This window comes from Salmo trutta, chromosome 17 (assembly GCF_901001165.1).
Source record: "Salmo trutta chromosome 17, fSalTru1.1, whole genome shotgun sequence".
Taxonomy (NCBI): domain Eukaryota; kingdom Metazoa; phylum Chordata; class Actinopteri; order Salmoniformes; family Salmonidae; genus Salmo; species Salmo trutta.
Window position 1 is genome coordinate 18,473,417 of NC_042973.1, and position 10,854 is coordinate 18,484,270.

Genomic DNA, 10,854 nt, shown 5'->3' on the forward strand with positions numbered 1-10,854 from the left:
AACATCTTAATGTTGCAAATCATAGAATAGCACAATTTAAACCATGAGTTTGTCTGTAAATGTAGTGGGATGTCAGTCTTCTTCGCACAATGCTACATTACTTTGCTGCATTCATAGCTCAATTGTAATTGGAAGTAGCTCATCATTCCTGATTGACAGGACCCATTTGCTTTATGCCTTCTGACATCACAGCAGATTCCACATTCAATGCTATTAAATTCACAGCTCTCATTGAGCTAGGAAGAGAAGCGGAAGAGTAGCTGCTGCCTTGGCAACAGCTAATGGGGATCCTAATAAAATAGTAAATAGTAGCTGTAGACATAGAGGGGGTTGAGAGAGGATGGCAGGGGCTGTATGTTCCTGGACAGCTAGTTAGTGAGCCTACTGGAGAGGAAGCTTGGAGGACTCCCAGTCCCACCACCTACATATCCACTAAGTTTGATCAGATGATCAAGAGGCGCCACACACCAGCATGACCGATTGGCTGCATATCCTCAATCGCACTCCCTCCTGAAGGGAACATAGTCAGATATGCATATCAAATAGGCACATAAAGGCCTGCACGCCAGGCTACATTGCTTCTATACCACTATCTGGAGCAATAGAAAGCTTGTTTCTTTAACATGCTCCCTTTCCCACCTCTCTCACTAATCAAACTCTTTCCTCCCTCCCTCCTCGCCAGCACACAAAGAACAGACGGGTCCACCTGCGCCAGGGGGCATAGCCAAAAGTCTAATGGAGTTCATATGAGGGTTTCAATAAGCAGTCCTTTGTACTACAGCCTGACCCAGGCTGGCAGGCTCCTCCCCAGGGTGTGTGGATGCTGACACTTAAGTCGTTTTTCTAACCACAGGACCTGACCAGGAAAAACTGTACTCAGGGTCATAGTTATAGGCTATAGCTCCATCTATGGTCCAGAAAAACAGCTGGTCCTACTAACACTTTGGAAATCATATTAGGTGTAGGCGTACAGTCAAAGCTGGTAAAGAACAGATACATGAGAGGAGTGTGCATGCGTTTGTGTGAGGGTGGTGTGAAGGAGATATGCGGCTGTGAATCCCACAATCACAGGCAGGTGATGACTTAATCAGTGTGACAAACACAACAGTCCATCTCTCTTCATTGAGTCCCACCTCGCTCTCTCTCCTTCGTTCTCTCTCACCATCTCAGGAGCGTTGGGATTTATTCCCAGCATCCCTGGGCCCTTTCCCGCTTTTCCCTCCAGTCGATCCCACCATCCCCCATATCACCGGCAGCAGTTCATGTCTCCTAGCAACCAAGAAAGTCTCCCTCTTTAGCAGCCCAGTGTCCGAGGACAATAAATACTGATAATTATTGGGTTCCCAGATGTTCTCTTCCTGTAAGGCCTATTATCAATACAGGAAAACAGGAAAAACTCCCTGCCACTGAGGGAGGGAGAGAGAGAGAGAAGGGCAGGAGGCTAACAATGTAACTAGTGTTTCATTCACTCAGCAAAACACACATAAGGAAAGCATTTACTATACCTCCATGGATTATTTAAAAGGTTCTGGCCTTTATTGAAATATATAATGCTTTTCACAAGTACAGGGTTCTAGGGTGAGGAGGGTGTCCCATTTATAAGACAGTAATGCAAAAATCCAGATCTTTTGTGTTAAACTGTTTAAACTTAAAGCCCATTGTTGAGTAGTAGAGAGGGAGGGGGTTCATTTCAGTCACAGGAGTGAGTATACAGTGCAATATTTTCACGGCTTCAGAGTAGGGATGTTGACCGTTAAATCGGATAGCTTGTTCGAAAAATACATTTGCCCAGTCATGCTTAAAAATCGGTCTATGGGTAATTTGCATAATTTGGTGGAATTAAATTGCCGCGTGTGTATTTTGGTAGTCGTCATGCATCTTATTTATCCCACGGGCACAGCATACAAAGTGTAGTTTGTGGAGCGGAATAGCCTATCACCTGTCAGACAGCGCGAGAGCAGCGCCTCAAGAAACTGGTACTGGAGTGAAACGCTTTCTGTAAACCCAGTCATCGCGCAACAAATAACGATTAAAAAGAGCCATTTCTATTTGTCAAATCTCAACTCATAATTAAAGTGCACCTCCCATTCGCCATTCGAGCGCATAACCTATAGTCAACGGTAGGCAGTCTATCAGCGTGTCACCCACCTCCGCAATGTGAGCTTGAGGCAGTATAATTGTTTGAAAGCTGAACGTTTTACTTTACTTCAAATAATGAGGCATGTCTTACCTTGCTTCAAAGAAGCAAAAATCCATCCATAGAAAAGTGGAGGTAATCATTTTATTAGTTTTCATATGAACTTTCTTTTGTTGTCCAGAAGCCAAAATGATAGTATTCGAAACCAATCCCAGTTGTTACTATTAGATTCCCTCTCCTAAATGTATATTGTATCATCTCAATCACATGGAACCGCTCACATTCGGCGATGTCATTTACAATTGCCTCCAATACTCTACTCAATAAACTGGATGCAGTCTATCACAGTGCCATCCATTTTGTCACCAAAGCCCCATATACTACCCACCACTGCGACCTGTATGCTCTCGTTGGCTGGCCCTCGCTTCATACTTGTCGCCAAACCCACTGGCTCCAGGTCATCTACAAGTCTCTGCTAGGTAAAGTCCCCCCTTATCTCAGCTATCTGGTCACCATAGCAGCACCCACCTGTAGCACGCGATCCAGCAGGTATCTCTCTCTGGTGACCCCCAAAGCCAATTCCTCCTTTGGCCGTCTCTCCTCCCAGTTCTCTGCTGCCAATGACTGGAACGAACTACAAAAATCTCTGAAACTGGAAACACTTATCTCCCTCACTAGCTTTAAGCACCAGCTGTCAGAGCAGCTCAGAGATCACTGCACCTGTACATAGCCCATCTATGATTTAGCCCAAACAACTACCACTTCCCCTACTGTATTTATTTATTTTGCTCCTTTGCACCCCATTATTTATATTTCTACTTTGCACTTTCTTCCACTACAAATCTACCATTCCAGTGTTTTACTTGCTATATTGTATTTACTTTGCCACCATGGCCTTTTTTGCCTTTACCGCCCTTCTCACTTCATTTGCTCACATTGTATATAGACTTATTTTTCTACTGTATTATTGACTATGTTTGTTTATTCCATGTGTAACTGTGTTGTTGTATGTGTCGAACTGCTTTGCTTTATCTCGGCCAGGTCACAGTTGTAAATGTGAACTTGTTCTCAACTTGCCTACCTGGTTAAATAAAGGTGAAATAAAAACATTAGGCGTGCTGTTTAGAACTGTTTTCCCGCGAATTGCATTTTGGAAAATGTTTGAAAAATGTGTTTTATTAGCTGCTTCATTACAGGAGTTGCATGTTCAATAATATAGCCTTTTGCCTGGAAGACGATAGGCTTCCTAATGTTGCATGTTCAATAATATAGCCTTTTGCCTGGAAGACGATAGGCTTGCTAATGTTGCATGTTTCCATTAAGCTCTTCATGAAAAAAGTATGTTCCTTGTATGCATGCAAGGTATCAGAGAGGAAGAGGCAAAGCGAGAAGTTTCACGATCGCTAATAAATATATATATATATATATATATATATATATATATATATATATATATATATTTTTTTTTTTACAGTTTGTTGACCTGTTGAGGGTTGGTTCGTCGGCAACAAATTGACCAAAATGTCCATCCCTCCTTCAGAGACTGGTGCTGGTGGTGGTTGGTCCAGCGCCCCCCTCTCTTAGCCTTCCTACTGGGTGGCCTGACATATTATAAACCGAGGGGGTGAGGTGCAGATTATTTCATGTCCCTGCATTTTATAAATCTAGCCTTGATGAAAGAACTCAAGACCTTTAAGAGGGCTGAAGTACAAGTTATGACCTACATTACAACATTAAGTAATGATTATGAACAAACATCACATTTTGTTGTAACATTGTATTTTCCACAGCCGTTTCCCCATGTTGCTGAGTGCCAGCTAGCCAGCCACCAGTCTTTCCTGTCTCTCATTCTGACTAGGCACTCAGCCTGCCAGCTGAAGCACATGGAAGTCATCCAGGGAAGTGTGACTCCCTTAATCTGCTAAATCACAGCTAAGCGCTCACGAGGACCACCATCCTTCCACACAGGAGGGGAACAACGGCCTCTTCCTCTGTGTCGGTGCTAGCTCAGCCTGGGTCAGGGAGGGGAGAGAGCAAGGCAAGGTTGACTATGGAGCGCTATGTCAGGGTCTTTTCCTGCCATCTATCATGATAAAGTTGCCTAATTAAATGCCAATCTAAGGTCATTCAGTTTTGCATTCATGTGTTAAGGTTAGGATTTGTAGAGGGTAAACTGATAGTTGATCTGGCCTGTGCCCAAGGGCAACTACTGCCCGGAGTGGTATGGGAACATGCCCCAGTATAGTGGTGTCATCTCTACCACCCTGTTCGCAGGCCTCCACCTCTTCACCCCTCATGTGTGATCCATCACTATTTAAAAACACTTGTCTTCCCTTGCTCCTCAAGCCTGGCATTAATCATGCTTAAGGCAGAGAGTAAATCCCTTAATGGGCAGCCCCGCTTCATCTTCATTAACTACGCTCTCAAGTTCAGGGCATCCTGGCAGCAAGGGTGACACACACACACACACAGGGTTGCATGAGGTTTCATATGAATGAACGACAGATAAAAGGTTTGGTATCTGTTCCCATTGAGCAGAGATACCATCTCAGACTTCACAATTGACAACACTTCATCCAACCTTTATGTGGATGAGTAGCTGCTGCATGTGCAGTAGCTAATAGGGATCCTAATAAACGAAACCTACAAAGTCACTCACTTATGTCCTCACCTATTAAATGTCTGATTTCAATAAGATTATAGAGCCAAGCTACATTACATTAAACCAGTGGGTTGGTGGTTATGATAGTTTGGCTAATTAATCCAGCATGCTATGCCAAATATTTTTTTTTAAATGCCTAAAAAGGAACAAGTTACTTCCCTCGGAAACACAGTTGTCATTCAAAACAGTGAATTATTAATCAGGTATTTATCAACATGCCATTTTCCATTGAGCGGCACTGACGCACAGAGAGGATGTGTGGACAGCTCGGTGACAAGGGAGAAAATGACAAAGAAAAATGATCAAATGACTGAGTAACCAAATCTGCCGCGCTATCAAACAGGAGGGAGATAGAAACAAAGTGTTTTAAGAGCCTGCTGTATTGTTAGAGTTTCTGCAGCTATTCATATATTAATCATGCTGCACGTGATTAGAAGCAACATTAGAATTAGCCCGACTCTACAAAAACCAAGCGAGGAAGTGGCAATGCTTTTGTAACCAATTTACATTCAAGGGACATCTATCTCCATAAAGAAGCATTTTCACACTTTGTTCCAAATTGGACAGAATCATCCCATATTGCCATGCACAATGTCAGAATTGCTGCAGCAAAATCAAGCATTTTTGCAAGCAAAATATCACAAGGGATTGAGCGAGGCACATTAAAATGAAACCCAGAAAGGCCAATTCGCCATATGAGAGCTCATGATGAATATTATTAGCCTAATGACAGTCTCCAGCTGTATGAGACATGTGATTTATCAACATGAGGGTGAATATTACAGGGAAGAAGTGACTCAGAATGAGTCTTTTGTTGTGTTGAAAAGGAGGGGGAGAATGAGAACCACCAACAGTGGCTTGCTGACACCAGAGCCCCACTATGCACCAGTTCAACAGATCTAGATCAAAGCCAGGTAACATCAAAGAGGAAATGGATCCACTTATCTGGTCTCTTCTAGGTACCCTATTCACGGCCTATATATGTAGTGGGAAATTGGGACTAGGGTGTCATTTGAGATTACACCCGATTCACTCTGATTAGTCTCGAAAATGGTTCACTCACACTGCATTCAATAAACTGTCATAACATAAGCTAACACCCATGCCCTCTGTCCCGCAATACAACATAAAACTGACATAACTTAATCATAAACATGATTGTAGCCAACTGTGTGTCAGGTGGTTTATTCCTCTTCATTGTGTCTCTGTTTTATAATTCGAAGACAAGCAGCATCATTCCAGAGATGCATCCTGGCTCTCACTGCCTCTCGGTCTGATCAAGAGTCAGCCTGGCCGGGTGAGTGTGTTCAGGCTGTAGTGTCAAGTGCTGCTCACCTCTCACCCAGCCTGACCCTGCCTGATGCTGAAGACTGGCTCCCAAAACCCAAACAAACGCCAGCCAATCCCTTCTCGTTGTGTGAATAAGTGAGCATGGGGCAGAGCAGACCAAAATGGTCTAATGCTTCCAGCCGAGCCCATGTACTCAGCGGACCTGCAGGCTGGCAGAGACGATTCATACAAACTGACCCAGTTCTAAGTGTATGTGTACAGTGGGCCTGTGCCAGCTCAGCTGTGGACTTCGTCAGCAGAGACTCCTATTACACACCTGCTCATCAACAGGACCAGACTACCGCATCAAGCTGGTGAATGAGGCTGGCTCCATTGTGTGTGGTTTAGACTGGAGGGAGAGTGTATAATGGGTGGGTAACCAGGGAACAGGCTTGTGGACTCCTGTGTGGGAAACCGAGTCTAACCCCCAGGGCTAGAACATCTAACCATTAGGAAAGGAAAGCAATGTCAGGGTTTTTTCTGCATAGAACTGTTTTTTTTTCTTCCTTTTTTCGACCACCTAAGACAAAATACATTCTCTGGATTGAAAAACGCTTAGTGTAAATTTAAACGACTAAAATAAGACAAAATATGTAGAAAAAATAAATGGGCCGATACAGTTGAAGTCGGACGTTTACATACACCTTAGCCAAATACATTTAAACTCAGTTTTCACAAATCCTAACATTTAATCCTAGTAAAAATTCCCTGTCTCAGGTCAGTTAGGATCACCACTATTTTAGAATGTGAAATGTCCAAATAATAGTAGAGAGAATTATTTATTTCAGCTTTTATTTCGTTCATCACATTCCCAGTGGGTCAGAAGTTAACATACCCTCAATTAGTATTTGATATGATTGCCTTTAAATTGTTTAACTTGGGTCAAACGCGTCGGGTAGCCTTCCACAAGCTTCCCACAATAAGTTGGGTGAATTTTGCCCCATTCCTCCTGACAGAGCTGAGTCAGGTTTGTAGGCCTCCATGCTAGCACACGCTTTTTCAGTTCTAACCACACATTTTCTATAGGATTGAGGTCAGGGCTTTGTGATGGCCACTCCAATACCTTGACCTTGTTGTCCTTAAGCCATTTTGCCACAACTTTGAAAGTATGCTTGGGGTCATTGTACATTTGGAAGACCCCTTTGCGACCAGGCTTTAACTTCCTGACTGATGTCTTGAGATGTTGCTTCAATATATCCACATAAATTGTCCTTCCTCATGAACCATCTATTTTGTGAAGTGCACCAGTCCCTCCTGCAGCAAAGCACCCCCACAACATGATGCTGCCACCCCCGTGCATCACGGTTGGGATGGTGTCCTTCGGCTTGCAAGCCTCCCCCTTTTTCCTCCAAACATAACGATGGTCATTATGGCCAAACAGTTCTATTTTTGTTTCATCACACCAGAGAATATTTCTCCAAAAAGTACGATCTTTGTCCCCATGTGCAGTTGCAAACCGTAGTCTGGCTTTTTTCTGGTGGTTTTGGAGCAGTGGCTTCTTCCTTCCTTTCAGGTTATGTCGATATAGGACTCGTTTTACTGTGGATATAGATACTTTTGCACCCGTTTCCTCCAGCATCTTCACAAGGTCCTTTGCTGTTGTTCTGGGATTGATTTGCACTTTTCGCACGAAAGTACGTTCATCTCTAGGAGACAGAACGCGTCTCCTTCATGAGCGGTATGACGGCTGAGTGGTTCCATGGTGTTTATACTTGCGTACTATTGTTGGTACAGGCATTTGGAAATTGCTCCTTGTGGAGGTCTACAATTGTTTTTCTGAGGTCTTGGCTGATTTTTTTATTTTCCCGTGATGTCAAGCAAAGAGGCACTGAGTTGAAGGTAGGCCTTGAAATACATCCACAGGTACACCTCCAATTGACTCAAATGATGTCAATTAGCCCATCAGAAGCTTCTACAGCCATGACATTTTCTGGAATTTTCCAAGCTGTTTAAAGGCACAGTCAACTTAGTGTATATAAACTTCTGACCCACTGGAATTGTGATACAGTAAATCATAAGATAAATAATCTGTCTGTAAACAATTGTTGGAAAATTACTTGTGTCATGCACAAAGTAGATGTCCTACCCGACTTGCCAAAACTATAGTTTGTTAACAAGAAATGTGTGGAGTGGTCGAAAAACAAGTTTTAATAACTCCAACCTAAAGTGTATGTAAACTTACAACTTCAACTGTATGTTATTAACAATTCTGAGTAATGAATTAAAGAGCATTGATTTTGTTATGATTGAGCAGAAGAACATAGTATTAGGAAATTTGCTTTAAAACTTCAACCTTTTCTCTCAGCTCCATGATGAGCTGCCAAGATGGGGGCCTCAAAGTCTCTTGCCCGGGCCTGAACCAAATCCAGCCGTGCAGACGGTCCTACCACGGCCCCCTGCCACACTCACCACCTAAAGCCCTTTTTAATCCAGAAAAAAAACCTTGTGTGTTTGAACCAGCCCAGACCCCCCCCCCAGCCAGGCTTCAACACCTCCCCTTCTACACCCCCACTGCCTCTCTCAGATTATAAACTGGTGCTTCTCTTTTATGAATAATGCTGCACGGTATGCCGAAACATATGTACTTTTTCAATTATAGAACAAGAAGAAACAGTTTGGTACTAGAATTGTTACTACTTTCGGTACTTCTGTCAAATGTGTCTTACGGATCAAGTCTATCATCACAGCCGATGTGCGAGCGCACCGTGCCTACTCCACTTAGCCAACGCTAGGAGTCTGGGCTGAATCATGTTAGCTCCACTTAGCCAGCGCTAGGAGTCTGGGCTGCATCATGTTAGCTCCACTTGGCCAGCGCTAGGAGTCTGGGCTGCATCATGTTAGCTCCACTTGGCCTGCGCTAGGAGTCTGGGCTGAATCATGTTAGCTCCACTTGGCCAGCGCTAGGAGTCTGGGCTGAATCACGTTAGCTCCACTTGGCCAGCGCTAGGAGTCTGGGCTGCATCACGTTAGCTCCACTTGGCCTGCGCTAGGAGTCTGGGCTGCATCACGTTAGCTCCACTTGGCCAGCGCTAGGAGTCTGGGCTGCATCATGTTAGCTCCACTTGGCCAGCGCTAGGAGTCTGGGCTGCATCATGTTAGCTCCACTTTGCCAGCGCTAGGAGTCTGGGCTGCATCATGTTAGCTAACATCAATTGACTAACATCAATTGACTACCCTAGTACTTTGTTTGTGATAAAATGCAAACCATAACACAAAATAGGCTGATTTCAAATCTGATTGTCACCAAAACTATTTAAGTGAACTATTCATTCACTTAAATCTGTCTCACGTCTTTCCCAAAGATGACCAATTGCTCAGCGAACTGAAGGTGTGAAAAGGGCTCCTGACGGGCCACTCCCCTCCTGCCTCATGAATGATGTCATTAATGGTTAAAGAGACAGTGCACACTTTTACCAAATAAGCTACATCTATGTAAATGTTGATGACCAGTACAATAAAATAAGTACAACATGTAAGGGAAACAGATTGTCTACTAATTATTATCCACATAATATTTCACATTTCCAGTTGCTGCAGGATTATATTCCTGGTATAGCAAACTGACGCAAATTAAAGATCCTACATCTGTATCATAGGCCTGCGGTATAATAGGCTAATACCTACACCTTCACAAAAGTTTAAACTTTATTACAGTAAAATCAAAAGTCAGTCAAGCCATTGATAATAGGGAAAATATGAGAAGGATATTATATTGTGGCAAACATTACAGTTAGAACGCAATTTGTCCCCCCCAAAAATGGCTTAACAGAATGAAACAAATCACTTGCGAACTGGTTTAAACTTTCACAAAACTTTTGAACAGGCTAAATTGCAGCAATTACCAAGAAAGGCTACTGCCTACCGTACCCAACAAATGACAGCAATAGGCTAATGATATACAGTACCAGTCAAAAGTTGACACCGACTCTTTCAAGGGTTCTTATATATTTTTACTATTTTCTACATTGTAGACTAATAGTGAAAACATCAAAACTATGAAAACACATATGGAATCATGTAGAAACCAAAAAAAGTGTTAAATCAAAATATATTTGAGATTCTTCAAAGTAGCCATTGTTTGACTTAACAGCTTTGCAGACTCTTGGCATTCTCTCGACCAGCTTCATGAGGTCGTCATCTGGAATGCATTTCAATTAACCGGCGTGCCTTGTTGAAAGTTCATTTGTGGAATTTTTTTCCTTCTTAACGTGTTTGAGCCAATCAGTTGTGTTGTGACAAGGTAGGGGTGGTATACAGAAGATGGCCCTATTTGGTAAAAGACCAAGTCCATATTATGGCAAGAACAGCTCAAATAAGCAAAGAGAAACAACAGTCCATCATTACTTTAAGACATGAAGGTCAGACAACTTTGAAAGTTTCTTCAAATGCAGTTGCAAAAACCACCAAGCGCTATGAAACTGGCTCTCATGAGGACCGCCACAGGAAAGGAAGACCCAGAGTTACCTCTGCTGCAGAGGATAAGTTTATTAGTTACCAGCCTCAGAAATTGCAGCCCAAATAAATGCTTCAGAGTTCAAGTAACAGACATCTCAGCATCAACTGTTCAGAGGAGACTGTGTGAATCAGGCCTTCATGGTCGAATTGCTGCAAAGATACCACTACTAAAGGACACCAATAAGAACAAGAGACTTGCTTGGGCCAAGAAACACAAGCAATGGACATTAGACCAGTGGAAATCTGTCAACATTTTAGATTTTTGTTTACA

General features: G+C 42.9%; 1 protein-coding gene across 1 annotated transcript in view; it reads right to left on the reverse strand.

The window, feature by feature from the left end:
• The window catches only part of sbno2b (strawberry notch homolog 2b), a 102,855-nt gene that overhangs the window by 71,221 nt on the left and 20,780 nt on the right, over positions 1–10,854 (reverse strand). The gene's annotated exons all lie outside the window — the stretch shown is intronic.